Source organism: Strigops habroptila, chromosome Z (genome assembly GCF_004027225.2).
Source record: "Strigops habroptila isolate Jane chromosome Z, bStrHab1.2.pri, whole genome shotgun sequence".
NCBI lineage: Eukaryota > Metazoa > Chordata > Aves > Psittaciformes > Psittacidae > Strigops > Strigops habroptila.
This window is the reverse complement of record NC_044302.2, coordinates 97,222,182-97,237,188: the sequence shown is the minus strand read 5'-3', so window position 1 is coordinate 97,237,188 and position 15,007 is coordinate 97,222,182. Positions and strand designations below refer to the sequence as shown.

Here is a 15,007-nt window from a genome sequence, read left to right as displayed (position 1 = left end):
AGAAAATAAATAGAAAAGAAAATATTAGTTTGTCAGTCCATTCATAAACCCTGGTTGCAGGTCCTTATTTGTACAGCAAATGACAACTCTTCCTAACACATGCCCTTGTAAGGGTGAGGAGCCTTTATAAAATCTTCTTATACTTGACCCAAATTTGTATTTAGATTCACGCAATGTAAACAAGTTTTGTTTTGTTTTCCCACTCTAAAAACAATGGAAATATTTCTACAAATGCAAAATTCCTAAGGAAACATATTCTATTGATTTTTAATTTAAACCACAAGTAAATTATTTCCTTTCAATGGATGAATGATGCAATTCAACCTCCTGGTGGGAATCCCTTTTTCCTAAAAAATAATCCCTCACAGAACTTGATGCTCAACAACAGCAAGTAAGCTTATTGTTGTAAACAAGAAAAAATGCAGAATTATCCCGAAAGGTGTAACAAACAAGAGGAAATCCTGTGGGTCAACTTCCCTATAAATCCAGAAACCGCAAAGATTTGCTTGGTAAAATTTCCACGTAGCAGTCATCCCCTCAAACTTAGTGCTTAAAATCATATGCATAGCATCGAGTGTGTGAGACACACTTGGCAGGTTCAAGATTTGCATTACTCCCTTTCCATTTTAATAATCTGCCATTTGCAATGTTGGTAAGAGATATTTTCAATATGATTTCTAATCCGACAGCAGCTCCTCAAGCTGCAGAGGTTACAGTAAGGGCAGAATTATACTGAAGGCTCTTACAGAGGAAAAGAAAGTCCACTTTTTTTTCTTGGTGGGCCTCCTTCAGCTAAAGAAATTGTATTTGCTGCAGCCGCAACCCTTTAAGAGACTTTGAAAAATCTCTTAAAGAAAGAAAATACTTATTATTTTTACTTTAGTTAACTGAACTCTTTTATCCATTTATTTTCTCCTGTTACATTTAGGAGGATGTTTTGTAAAGCTCTGAATCAAACTGTGCAACTGATTTGTACACCTAGTACTGCAAACAACTGTTGTTAACGAACTGTAATGACACTGTTCCGAGTGCCAAATAAATGATGAGACACTTAAAATATATGTGTAACTAAGGAAAGAACAATAGAAAACAACTGCTAAGTGTCTCATGTTTCTGCAAACACCCTGCTACAATTAAGTTTCTACCAGTACATTACATTAGATCCCTGTTTGGGGTGTTTGCAAAAGAAGTCTTGGAGCAAGGAGGCTGTCAGTGTAAGAGGGTTTTGAGCTGGAAAATGAGGCTACCCCAGCTCTGAGCAACGTCAGAGGGATAAGAAAAGTGCTGAACACTCCCAAGCCCATGGAGCATTATTTGGTGAACAGTAAACATACATGTTATTGCCAATTTGATGTTGCGATATCCTTCACGCACGTATAAAAATGGTCATGTGGCTTTTCTGGAATGAGCAATAACAATGAAACTGTTCTGGTCCATCATCTGAGGAGTAATCAGGGACTCTTAAGTCCTGCGGATAGCTCAGCTGTTGTGCACATGGACCAGTCATGTTCAGGGAAAGCAGAGATTTCCAGGAATTGTGGAGTGAGAAAATGAAAGCACGCAGCTGCGGTGGAGCTGCAGATGTCGCGGGCAAGCGACACCCGGCTTCTTTAGCCTGAGAAAAGAGCCAAAAGCATAAACAGCCCTAGAGGAATGAATCAGTTGTTCCTCCTCCTCCTACTCTTCCTCACAGCAGCCTCCCATGCATGAGCCACACAGCGCGCAGCAGCCACAACCCATGTTGCTGATGCCTTCCTTTGGAAGATGCAGCCCACCCATGTCCACATCCTTGGGAATTCAGCAGCACTGGCACCGAATTGTGATAGTTAGATTTTATGGTTTTGAGGTTTTTTTTACTGATGACAAAGCTCATGATCTTCATTCTACCTCAGCCATTTGGGGCTTCTCCTGCTCCCAGCTGTCAGCTGGTCATAAGGAGATATGCAGGAGGTGCCATCCCCTGGTGAGGTCCCACTTGGCTGGAAGTGGGTGTCCCCTACACAAGCCTCACATGAAACGTCATCTTCCTGAGGTACTGTGCTTTGGAAATGATGGGCTGAGGCTTATGGCCCCCAGAACCCACACCAAGGCATTGTCAGGCTGTTTCTGCACAGATCCTAACCTTCGGGCTGCCATCAAAGCAACTCTTTACACCCACGTTATTTCCAAAATGCTGAGCTATGAAACTAAATGACCTGAAAATTTTAATTTGCAAGGAAAAAAATAAAAAAGAAAGAGGTTTTCAGCAGTAAGTGCAAACACCACACACGGGCAACACCCCAGTCCCTCCAAGTGCACCACACACAGAAAGATCTCTAGTTTAAAAGGAGCAATAATCTCTGCTCTATATTTTAAGGCTGTTAATAAGGGCTCAGAACTGTGAGGTCAGCTATGTATCAGTGATAAATGCTGATATATTGCTTGGCTCCTCTAGCTTCATTTCCTCGGCCTGCACATCATAAAATGATGATGCAACTTCCAACATATCCCTAATGATAGTCTTGTCATTACTCCAGCACCACAGGCCACCACAACATCTATCTTAAAATTCATGAGAAAGATATGCCTATGTCATCAAAGATGCCAACTCTGGAGGCATTTAATCACATGGATAAGCACTCCGATTTCAACAGGCATTCGAAACATGACCAGTCTACCGGATCAGGGGACTCCATTTCCTAAACGGGATGTCAAAACTGTGTGTCTGCCCAAGCACATAACAGTCCTCATGCTAGTTCTTCCAGCATAACATTTACTATTTGCTTTACCTTGCCAGACATGTCCATATTACTCCAAAACAATTCTGCAGCACAGCAACCAGAGATCATTTGGCTGCAGCAGGGTGGGTTACACTGGCTGCAATATATATGTGGAGAGAGTTTACCTAAAAGCACTATTAAGTCAGTTGAAGTAACGCAGCCTAACGTATTTTTTTAGCCTGTGCATCCACCTGGGTTGCTGTCTGATCTCAGTGGTCCTAATGGTGGGCCACAAAGATGATTGGAGGACTGTGACACAGGCTTATTCAGCCTGGAGAAGAGAAGGCTCTGGGGAGACCATAGAGCAGCTCCAGTGCCTAAAGGGGCCAAAAAGGAATCTAGAGAGGTGTTTTTGACAAGGGCCTGTAGGGACAGGACAAGCAGGAACAGCTTTAAACTTCTGGAGGGAAGATTTAGATTAGATGTCAGCAAAAAAGTCTTCCCTATAAGGGTGGTGAGACACTGGCATTGGTTGTACAGGCAGCACAGCCAAGAACGGCATCAGGAATAGTGGCCTTTTTCATGAAAATGGAAAGATTTAGCTTCGTTTACTTTTTGGTTTATGAGACCCTAAAAATACTTCAACCTTCAGCGTCTGCCTCTATTTGTAGTTTGCCCTTTCATTAAATGGGATTTTCTTCAGCAGCTAACTATTTTGCAATGGGAGCCCGCTCCTTCTTCTCTTCTGAAACTAGAAGCATAACTGAACCCATTCAATTTTATCACATCTTGCCAGACTTGGTCAATATTTCTCTTGATATTCAGTTTACTGGATGTGCTTAGTGTGTAATAATCCCATCTTGCCTTCAAAGAATATGAAATCTACATAACAAAGCTAATAGTTTTTGTAATTGCAAGTTTAAGTAACATGATCCAGCACATGGTAAATTTTAGACTAAAAAAATAAGTTCTGAATCCTGTTATTAGTAGTATACAATTTGAATGCCAGACTCATGAGTTTCAGTCCTCAGCTTTGACAATGGTGTGTAGACCTGAGAGCAGGATACATCCTACACACTAGCAGCTACAGAACACTGGCCAGAGAGCAGAGGAGGTGGGACTGTGTGTTTGCACCTGCATTGCCAGACCTCTGCAATCCTGAGCCTGCAGAGGTGGTTACTCCTCATAACAGCTTTATTCTGGCATACAGCCCTTGCAATTGAGAGGATGAGACCGTATCAGTCCCACGGTGAGCAGCACCCTCCTTTGCAAGCAGTACCCAGCAGCAGAATCCATCCCTCAGGGACTCTTTACATTTAACTACTGGATGTCTCACTCTGCTTCCCCATTCCCTTGCTGAGCTTCTATTTAAATTCATGTGCTGCTTCCAGTCCCAAAACAAGAAGTTTTGGCGAGGAGATGCCAGCAACCAAATCAAGAGCTTAGTAAAATAATAGTAATAATAAAGAAAATATAATTAAAAATAATGAAAAAATACACCATTAGAGAAACCCATCACCTGAGAAAATCTGATTGTTTGCAAGGAATGAAATCCCCCTTCTTCAAAGACACCTTTTTGAGGAGGTAACACACATACAGCTTGTCAAGAATCTGGCTTGCAAATCAAAGTTAATACTATAACGCCCCCTCTTTAAATCATTCGCAGATCCATCTGTGTAATGGCTCCTCAAGTGTAATTCCCTATTAAGAGGCTTTATCTGGAGAGATAAGCAGCTGGTTCCCATGTCACTAATTGCTGTCTGCTGTGATTTTAAAACATCTGCACCATTGTGCTCTTCATTTTCATATTCTAATCACTCTGAAACTTGAAAAAGGTACATCATTGATTGTTTCTGTGGGTTAATTAGTACACAGTCTCTTTGTAGAGACAATTTAAAGGCAGTCAGAACCTCAATCAGCAAGTTTGTTTTAAAAATTAATAACATCAGGAGGGTCTGTGGAGATTGGCATCCACAGTGATGATACATCTGAGTGTACTCTGGGGACATACCATCCTTTGTTATCTTCTTCATAGACTGGAAATAAAATAAATAAAAAAAAATAAATAAATGGGAAGAAAAAGAGGAAAGCTTTTCTAAACGAATAATGTCACTTAGAGTCTTGGGAAGTGGTTGCTTTTATTTCAGGGCCACGCCTGCCTCTCCAGTGAGAACAAATCTCATCAAAACACCGTGTAATGCTTCTGTGTGGTCTAGAAACTTGTAAGCAATTTTTGGTAGTAGTTTCAGCAACTAGGAGCTGGCATCTCATTGGAAATCCATGGGATGAAGTTGTGACCGCTTGGATTTATGTGGGCATTTGTTCTGCTTGTCATCCGGGTTGGCTAGGCACTAGGTCAAAGGCATTGTCTCTAAACCATGTGGAGAAGGATTTATCTCAAGCACAACACTTTGCTATGGCAGTGGTATTGCACGCAAAATGGACCTTCCTTGTAACCAGCCAGCTCAGAGCAAAGCCAGGACTGAATTCATACCTGCTTTAGCATAAGCTTGTACTCAGAAGTACCCCAGACAATGCCGATGATAGACCTTTGGTGCCTAGTGAAAGGTCATAGAATCACAGAATACTCAGGGTTGGAAAGGACCTTAAGATCATATAGTTCCAACCCCCCTGCCATGGGCAGGGACATCTTGCACTAAACCATGTTGCCCAAGGCTCTGTCCAACCTGGCCTTGAACACCAACAGGGATGGAGCATTCACAGTTTCCTTGGGCAACCCATGCCAGTGCCTCACCACCCTCACTGTAAAGAACTTCTTCCTCATAGCCAATCTAAACTTCCCCTGTCTAAGTTTGAACCCATTACCCCTTGTCTTATCACTACAGTCCCTAATGAAGAGTCCCTCCTCAGCATCCCTGGAGGCCCCCTTCAGACACTGGAAGGCTGCTATGAGGTCTCCACGCAGCCTTCTCTTCTCCAGACTGAACAGCCCCAACTCCCTCAGCCTGTCTTCATACGGGAGGTGCTCAAGCCCTCTTATCATCCTCGTGGCCCTCCTCTGGACTTGCTTCAACAGATCCATGTCCTTTTTATGTTGAGGACACCAGAACTGTACGCAGTACTCCAAGTGAGGTCTCACGAGAGCAGAGTAGAGAGGCAGGATCACCTCCTTTGACCTGATGGTCACGCTTTTTTTGATGCAGCCCAGGATATGGTTGGCTTTCTGGGCTGCGAGCACACACTGCTGGCTCATGGTAAGCTTCTAATCAACCAACACCCCCAAGTCCTTCTCCGCAAAGCTGCTCTGAATCTCTTCTCTGCCCAACCTGTAGCTGTGCCTGGGATTGCCCTGACCCAGGTGTAGGACCTTACACTTGGCTTGGTTAAGCTTCATAAGGTTGGCATCGGCCCACCTCACAAGCGTGTCAAGGTCCCTCTGGATGGCATCCTTTCCCTCCAGCATATCAACCGAACCACACAGCTTGGTGTCATCAGCAAACTTGCTGAGGGAGCACTCAATCCCACTGTCCATGTCACCAACAAAGATGTTGAACAGGACCGGTCAACCTAAGATTTTTTAAGACTGAATGAATAAAACTGATGGCACTGAGATTAAATGAAAAATGCAATGGGCACCCATCTTCTGAAGAATTAGACTCTGTTTTGGTCCATTGCAAAGACTCCCTAAAAACTGAAGAAGCTCCAGGTGATTTGTTCCTCTTGAAAAAGCTTTCTCTTCACTTTCTGCTTCCTAGACATGCATGAGAACATGTTACTGGAGAAGAAAACCCTTTGCGAGGAAAACCCTGAAATTGCTAGCTCCGACACATGAATAAATAATCTTGGCTCAGCTCATACTTTTGCTCAAAATTGAGCATTTCCTCTTGTGTCCCAGTGGGACAGCTGCAAACTGCTCAACTGAAGGCTGTAATCAGAACTACAGATTGGAGATATTATCACGTATTTTGGTGAATGCATTGAGCCTTCCTGGGGTAGTTATGCTCTGTAAATAAAAGATGCCAAGCTATCCAGACACCAGGTTCAGGGGAACATAACTCTGGACTGATGGTTTACAGGTTGAGCTGTCATCAACATGAGATGTGATCAATTCACAAGAGGAGCCTGTGATCAAGACATGTCACTTCATAATTACATCTGAAATGGTTTCAGGAAATCCTTTAGGTCCTCAGTGACTCTAACAAGAGAGGAAGAATCACAAACCAACATATGACACTTGGTGGAAGCACAAACAACAGTAGTCTTCTAAGAAACCTCACTGAATCTAGTTCAAAACGTATATAGGGATATATTTAATTCTAATTAAATTACTAATGGAAAACATCAGATGATACGATTCATCGCTATCATCCCAAACAAGGGGATCTTCCAGATTAGATTGTCAAATTTATTACTCCTAGCATTTACCCCTTCCCCAGCTCCCTGAGTCTTCAATAGCATGAAGCCCAACCACCACCACACTCAGAGGAGTGAGGATCATTTGTTAGGCATTGAAAGAGAGGCAGGAATTAACATGAAGCTACAGGGGCACTTCCTGAGAACAAGACACTGTGTGAGGTGAGAGTGGGTCAATTAAAAGCAAAGCATCACCTGTTTGTTTCCATTCATGGAACACAAACATTGCAGACTGTGGTGCCAGTCTTGTGTAAATCGGGAGGATCTTCACTGAAGATGCTGGAGGTCCTTCCAGATTTGCACTCTCATTGCTATGGAGCTCCTTCTTCCTTGAGATATTTGTGTAATTGTGTCAATACAGAGGAACTGCAGTTCAGGCTTTTGCATTATAATTGTTTTGAGAATACCTACGTAAAGCACTTATCCTAAAGGAAAAGACAAAGCAATGTGAAGACATTATTGACGGGTCCAAAGTTGCTCGCATGGTTGCAAATTATAATTTTTCATGCATTCCTAGTAAAGCATCATCATTTGCTAAATAGTTCAGAAATTCCAAAGTTATTCCAGATTAATTCTGCTACCAGTTTTAAACTAGATGACTTGTTTCAATCTTCTGCTGGATTTCAGACACTTCCATTTTCCACGCACAGGGATTGAGGATTTTATTTGGACAAATTGCAACATGATGAATGTTGCTGCAGGCTGCAGGCTGATCTGCTCCTTACTAGTGGCATACACCCATTTATGCACATATTTTCTTTATCAAATGTTTAAACAACCCTACTCTTTTCAGGGCTTTGTATTAAGCACCACGTCTGGGAAAACTCTAAACAATGGGATTTTTCTGTCATCTCCAACAAAAAGCCCAACACCACCAACATAACAATGCAGTTTAAATATCGTGTTTAAGCATAACACAGTTTGTTGCCACAGTTTAGGCAGCTGGGAAAAAGCAATCGGGCACCAGCTAAGGTGGACTACAACGGGACTTCTACAGTTTTGCCCATTCATCTGGTGAGATAACCCTGGTTTGGTCCTTGTTTGGCCTCATGCCAGTGCAAAGATTTTTAAGCAAGCACTTTCAACATTACGTGCACAAAGCCAGGATTCGCAGAGCAAGATGCCTTTGCTAAGCTGCATGCTTTTGTTTGTTCAAAAGCCTGCCTAATGAACTTAGCAGCAGTGATATTAAGGCTTTATTATTCATATATAAAACATACTTCCATCCTTTTGGAAGTGGTATAGTTTGTAGAGCTCTACCTAACTCTCCCCAGTGTGTAACTATGATGTTGCACATCCATGTTTCTATCTCATCCTGCTCTTCCACTTTGCTGTGTACCTTGAAGCTGTAGAGGGCAATGTACATCTGTACAGTGACTTGGCCAAATCAAACTGCAGAAGGATCCCAAGATGGACTGGGACCTGCAGAAATGGGAGTGGTAAGTGGTAATCGTCTCTGAAAGGTTTGTGGTGTTGTCTAGGACGTTAATGCTTCAGCACATCTCAAATTACTAAATTGGAAATAAGGATGTGAGCAGTTGTGCACCGTATGTTTCTTCTATGATTTTTAAAAGCTTGCAGTGCTTAATTTGTATTGAAAGGTTTCTTTTATCCTTTGTTTAGTATAGGAATTGCAGTGTTTCCCTCAATACTACTTTTCCAAGGAGTGGGGAAAATATAAATGGCTTTTCCGTTGGGACTAGTGATTCTTTCCACTAGAGTTAAATAAGTTGATTATAAATTGAGTCCTTAAATGCCAAGGAGATGCTGAATTCACCCAAAACCAGGCATTTAGAGAAGCTGAGCTCCAGTCAGTTATCATTCTTTTAGCATGCACTTCATTTAGCAGTTACTGACCGCCAGATTAATTCTTTCAAAGCATTGTGATTGCAGCTAAGGCCTAGCATGAAGTATTGCGTGTGCAGCAGCATTAGAAAAGACTCCAGAAATCTGTCAGGACATCTATCTGGTGCAGCTGGGATATGAAAATTTGCAGGAGAGGTGAAATGTAAAGAGTCTTCCCACCTCCCTGCATTAAGATCTGAGTCCTGTATCATGAGAAAGCATTGCTTTTGCCTTCAGCAAATTCACCCTGAAAAGATGAACTTCAGTGATCTGCAGCAAAATGTGGGAGGTTCATTCCCTTTGGAAAATCTACTTAAAGAAGTCATATGTGATGAATTCCTGGCTCCACTAGGTATATGCTGAAAAGTCACTGCATTACGTGCAAAGCCAGCACATAGTGTGGGGTGTACCATCCGGAGATAGGACATATTCTGGATTGCCTCAAAAAGCTGGTGTCAGATCAAACTCCCAAGTGGGATTCTCCTTTGCTTTCACCAGCAAAATGAGTATCTTCTGGTGGAAGGGAATAGGAACACAGTCATCTTCCCTTGCACTGTGTGCAGTCATTTGAACTGTCCAAGCAGACACGCAAGTGAAACCTGCCTCATTGGCAAAAGGCTACTGGATGTGCAGAGCTTCAGCAGCTTAATTTTCCCAGTTTGCCCACTGCCTCTGCCTGTTTTTATCATTCTTGGCAGATAAAAAGTGATCCCTCTTCCTTTTCCTTAGAACCAGCAACAACCTCAGGAGGTGATAACTGCGGAAATTTGCTGCACATGTTGAAAATGACAAAAGCATGTCAAATGTCTGTTTCTGGACTACAGATTATGACCCTGTGGCTGAGTTGAGGATTTTAGTCCTCAATCAGGTGATTTTAGTTTACACCCCTGAGGATGTCAGGTTTGAAGACAATCAGTACTGCACTGGGATGCCTGAGGCATAGACTGTAAGGATGCTAAGGCCCATCTGCAAACCCCCTTTCAAGACCATAACAGCAGTGATTTGGGGCAGCAGAAAATCACAAGCTGCCCTAGCTAAAATGGAATGCTCCCCTTAAGAACTAATTTTACCATCCCCTGGTTTCAGCCCTCTGCAGATGCCTCTTCCACCCATGTATTTTTGCAGGCTCCTAACCACACCCCTAGCCAAGCCTTTCCCACTGTGGGAAAATCAACTAGGCTAGTAATCACATTTCAGAGTAACAACAGCAAAAAAAATAATGGCACAAGATTTTATGTGGCAATGCTAGTTGAGGTGATGATGAGTGACACCACAATTTGGATGCATTGCTGTGCTTTTTCTGAACAACACGTATTTCTGCTTTGATGTTCAACCCTCATCTCCTTCCTCCCCTCCCTTCACAGCTATGGCAAAATCACCTTTACTAATAAACCTCCAGCTTGAATAGCAGGTTTTATTTAGTGTGCTATAAAAACAGTCATTTCTCAGATCATAAAAGTGGTTCAACTGGACTGCATCATTTTGCTGAAGTGAGTTTTCTGGTGGAGCGATTCTCTTCTAAATGCCACAGTCCCCCACTACCAGTATTTATAAAATGCAATTTTCTGTATTTTATTAAGTGTGAATCTCCATCAGAAATCCATTTGGGAGCTGAACCCAAGATTTAATTGTCCCTTGATTTTATACTTTCAAGACTTTCTCAACCATCTTCACAACGACAGTACCAGGCTAACCACAGTTTTATTAAGGTACAGCAGCATTACTTAAAGGCTCTAATCAAGTTTAGGTTTGTCTTCTACACACATAAATCAACAGCAACACAGACCAGAAAAAGAAAAAGCAGAGAACAGTGGTCTAGAAAAGAAGATTGAAACGCACCCCAAGTGCAGCTTTGTGCTTGAATGACCCCCAAACTTCTCTAGCTTCTTACCTAAGAAATGAGGGGTGAAATTCAGCTTGTTGAGTCCCCAGTCTTTCACCCATGAGGTTGAATTGGCAGGTGGAAAGCCTTTTAATATAAATTCAGACCTGGCATTAGCATCAAGAACAGCAAATCTTGTAGCTCTCCTAGGTCAGAATTTGGCTTATCTTATGCTGAAGATCTGCCCTGAAGAAACCCTTAAATTCTTGAAACTGTGCAGAAATCCAATGATTTCTATGCACAGGCTCCCCTTAGGAATGGAGACATCAAGACTAGATAGAGCGATGGTGCGGTACTGCCAGCACTTCAGAGAATTTCCCTTTTAATTTCCCTTCTTCTAGTAACTCACCTAAGTACATTTCTTTGCTCTGCACATGTTGACAAAGCAAAACTATTGCCAGCCCTGTTATTGCTTCCTCTTAAGTGCTGACTGTGTGCTCGAGCTGAGTAACTCTGTAAAAATACTGACACTGAAGATACAGTCCCCTATCCAAGCGGCTTGGGACACAGGGTAAATCAGGAGCAGGCAGTACACATTTCAGACCTCAAAGTGTGTTTCTCCACAGCAAAGTTATGTCTCTTTCTTTTCAAAATGTAACTTATTCTGAAAGACTGGCATGAGAAGAGTAGGCAGAAGACAAGTATTTTCAAGAGCTACTTGAGTAGAGGGAGATAGGCTAAAACACAGGTGAAACCAGTGCTATAAGCATCTGAGGTGCATGTCAAAGGGACTAAAAATACAGAGGAAACGACTGCTACAAGAAGTTTAGCAGATGTATAGGATTTGAAGCCGAAGCTAGAAAAACTGAAATGAGAAACATGGCCCATATTTTTAATAGGGGATATAAATAATTATGGGAACAGCTTATGATGGCAATGGATTCTATGTTACTGGAAATTACTTTTAAATCAGGGCTGGGTGTTTTTCTAACTAATATGCATTAGTGATATTGGACTTGTAACAGGAATACATTTATATAAATCCCCTGATATAAGTCGTGCAGGAGGTCTGACTAAGTGATCACAATGACTTCTAGCCTTAAAAATCTGTGACTATATATCCTCTCTATATTTCCCTCAGTGTTTGTCCAACCTGGTGTTAAGCAATTCCAGCAACGTGTCTTCAAGCCCTTCCTCTGGGAGGCTGTATCCCAGTGTAATAAATCTCAGTGTTGAGAGTCTCTTTTCTCTTCCCCTGGAATAATTTCCATCCCTAGACATACCTCAGTTCTGGATTCATCCCAACAATTCCTCCTCATCCTTGGCACCAAAAAGAATATTTCACATTTTTAACAATTCATTTAACTTCCCATATTGCCTGCTGCTATAAAGTGGAGCGTCCCATTGGTACAACACAGTTGATTTACTAGGAAAGGCCTTTGTATCTTGACAAGCCCTGTGAGATGTGGCTTCCCCTGGAACAAGGATGGTCAGCATTGTACCATACATGGTTCTGCAAGGGCGAGTGATGCCAAATGCCATCAGCTCAACAAAGTCAAGCTACGAACATTGCACAGGGGAAGTTACTGCAATTCCTGTTGCCATTCCCCTGTGCTGCTTGAACATGGGTTCTTGAGAGGCAAATATATGTGAAATAGTCCTCCAGACGGACTCTGTCCCCACCAAATAACTGACATTTGGCCCTGAACTTTAAGAGGAGGCACGAAGCCTGATACCAAATCTGGATCTAAGTCTCACAAACATCTGTAAAACAGCAGGAAACCAAAACAACCTGGATCTGAAGACATGAAGAACCCTGGAGTCAGTTTTAGGTATTGGCTGCTTTTTGTTCTTGCCCTTTTTCTGTTTTAAGTATGGAAGAATGTATTGATTTGGTCTTTTCTGGTTTAAATTTCTCTGCTGTTTTGTATGCTGCATCACAGTCTCAAAACGTGAGCCCAAGTGCAAACCACTGAACTGCTGGAGGTCTCTGCCTCAATCCAAATGTCACACTCCGTGTTCCAAAGGGTGTTTGGGGGTTTCTTGGGTGAGGGGGAGAACAAAGAGCAAAAGCTATATCTCAAACCACTGTTCAAAAAGGTTGCATATGTCGAAGTCACTGGTGGAAAGGTTTTTCAGTGACTGCTTTAAATATACTTCAAATGAGGAAAAAAAACCAAAATCTGTTGTACTTTAGGTTAAGTATTTACTTGATAGTCATTATTTCTTTTTGTGGTTATCCCCTCTTTGTTCTGTTTTCTGCTAGACAGTGAATACTCTTATGCATAGTCCCTCTTTAAGGATTTCTCTAAAGGATACGTGCATATCTAAGAAAAACCTTCTGAAATCAATGCAGATTCATCACCCACCCTGCACACGACCTTATCAGCAGTTGCGATAGGTGGCCCCCATGGAATACTATGGAAAGGGCAAAGCTGGAAAATGCGCACTATAAAGTGCCAGAGACTTTAGTTCAGTGTGCAGCACTTGTAATTTCTGTTGCTGCAGACTGCTCAGCTTGTTATGGATATCTGAGAATTCGGGTTTTCCCTGACTAGAGATTGTGAGATTTATTACAGTAATTTTTTTTTTTTGCCTTTTTTTTTTCCTCCTGGAATTGGTAAAGCGTAATTGAGGGTGCCAGAATCCTGCATGTATGATATCTCCAGAGATGAAGAGAGACGAGAAATAAACCTTACTGGCATTCCTTTCCCCACATGTGACGTATTTTGCAATTACTCTTACTGATGAAGGGAATATTTAAAGAGAAGCCAGCGCTGTGCACAAAGATTAGGCTTCAGTACAAGAGATAGAATAAAAAAAATTGGCCTAAATTCTTCCTGCCACATCGAGGGGCACATTTAGGTTTGTCAGACTGACAAGGACACAGGTGGAGGGACTCCAGCAGTAGGTATTAAAAAGTAAGTTTTTAGTATCATCACTGTACACATTCCCATCTGGTGGCTTCTCCTTGTAAATGTATCCAGAACAAATAATCCTTTCTTTCGACTCGCATACGCTTCTCCACCAGGAACCATGGATACACATTTTGTAAAAATATTACTTCAGTGAGTAGAAACAATATTTTTGTGTGTTTACATGTGGCAGTGGGGTAGAAACCAATGAATAAACAAGTTACAAAAGTTTGTTACATCTCCCCATCTTTCACTTGAAGTAAAAAGACCTTGTTGGTATCTGAAGTCTATCTTCAATAGATTTCAAAGCACTTCATGAAGGAAGCAAAGGTCATTATTCTGCACAACACAGATGGAAATACTAAGGCTCACCAAGGTCTTTCCATATCCCTTCACCAGTGCCAGTAGAAGAATTTAGGTTTTCTCACCCTTTTGCTCATGCCCATGAAGGTTCCCATGAACAAGATCCCAAGTCCACGTTCCCAAGGCAATTTACAACCTAGATGAACACAACTTGAAAGAAGCTAATGTCTGGCTGAAGTGTAAAGAATCTAATCCTTTGCTATGTGAGTCTTTCTGTACCACCAAAAGTGGCAATGGGTATCACAAACGCAACTGAAATCCCCATTTGCCAAGGAAAGACAAACATCCGTCTCTGTTGCAGTGCAGCAGACACCCTTTCACAGCCAGACAGCTGGGATTTGGGGAAGTCTCAGGCATACAGGACTATGATTTCTACACTGCAGACCCAGGAGTGAGTGTTTTTTAAGACCTGTAGCTTTGTGGGAATATTGAAATGTGTTATCCATGTATCTGCAGTCACAGCACACCAGCAATGCTCTACCTGTGTGCGTGCGTCTGTGTATGAGTGTGTTGGTGGGTGTTCCATTTTGAAGAGGGGTGCTTTTTTTGTCTCATAGAAAGAAACTCCAGACTGGGAAAGATCCCCAGTCATCCACCCTTGAGGTAATTACACCAGGAAAACCTATCAGGTCTACTCATTTCTCATCAAGCAAAGGATATGGTCGCAGGCAAGAAGTGACCTTGTGTTTCTGCTGCTCAAACTCCCAGCAACCCACGGCAACTTAAATTAGAACATGTGCAATATAATTAGATTTCCATCCCTTGCAGACTTGTCGTGTTTCTCCTGTCTGAAAAGGAGGGGACACTTCACACAGAGGCTATAGCTCAGCAGGGCTGTCTGCTGCTCACCGGGGTTTTGCTTTGAGCAAGATAGGAAAAAAGCTGCAATTAAGTAAACCTTCTGTGCTTTCAGCTCCTGCCCTCCTGAAACAGAGTTTTTAGTTAGGAACCACAGAAAGTAAATTCTAGAGTCAGAGATAAAGTAAGAA

The 15,007-nt window shown here is 42.1% G+C and overlaps 1 protein-coding gene across 3 annotated transcripts in view; it reads right to left on the bottom strand.

Moving 5' to 3' along the window:
* SETBP1 (SET binding protein 1) overlaps positions 1–15,007 on the bottom strand; it is a 269,322-nt gene that overhangs the window by 86,242 nt on the left and 168,073 nt on the right. The gene's annotated exons all lie outside the window — the stretch shown is intronic.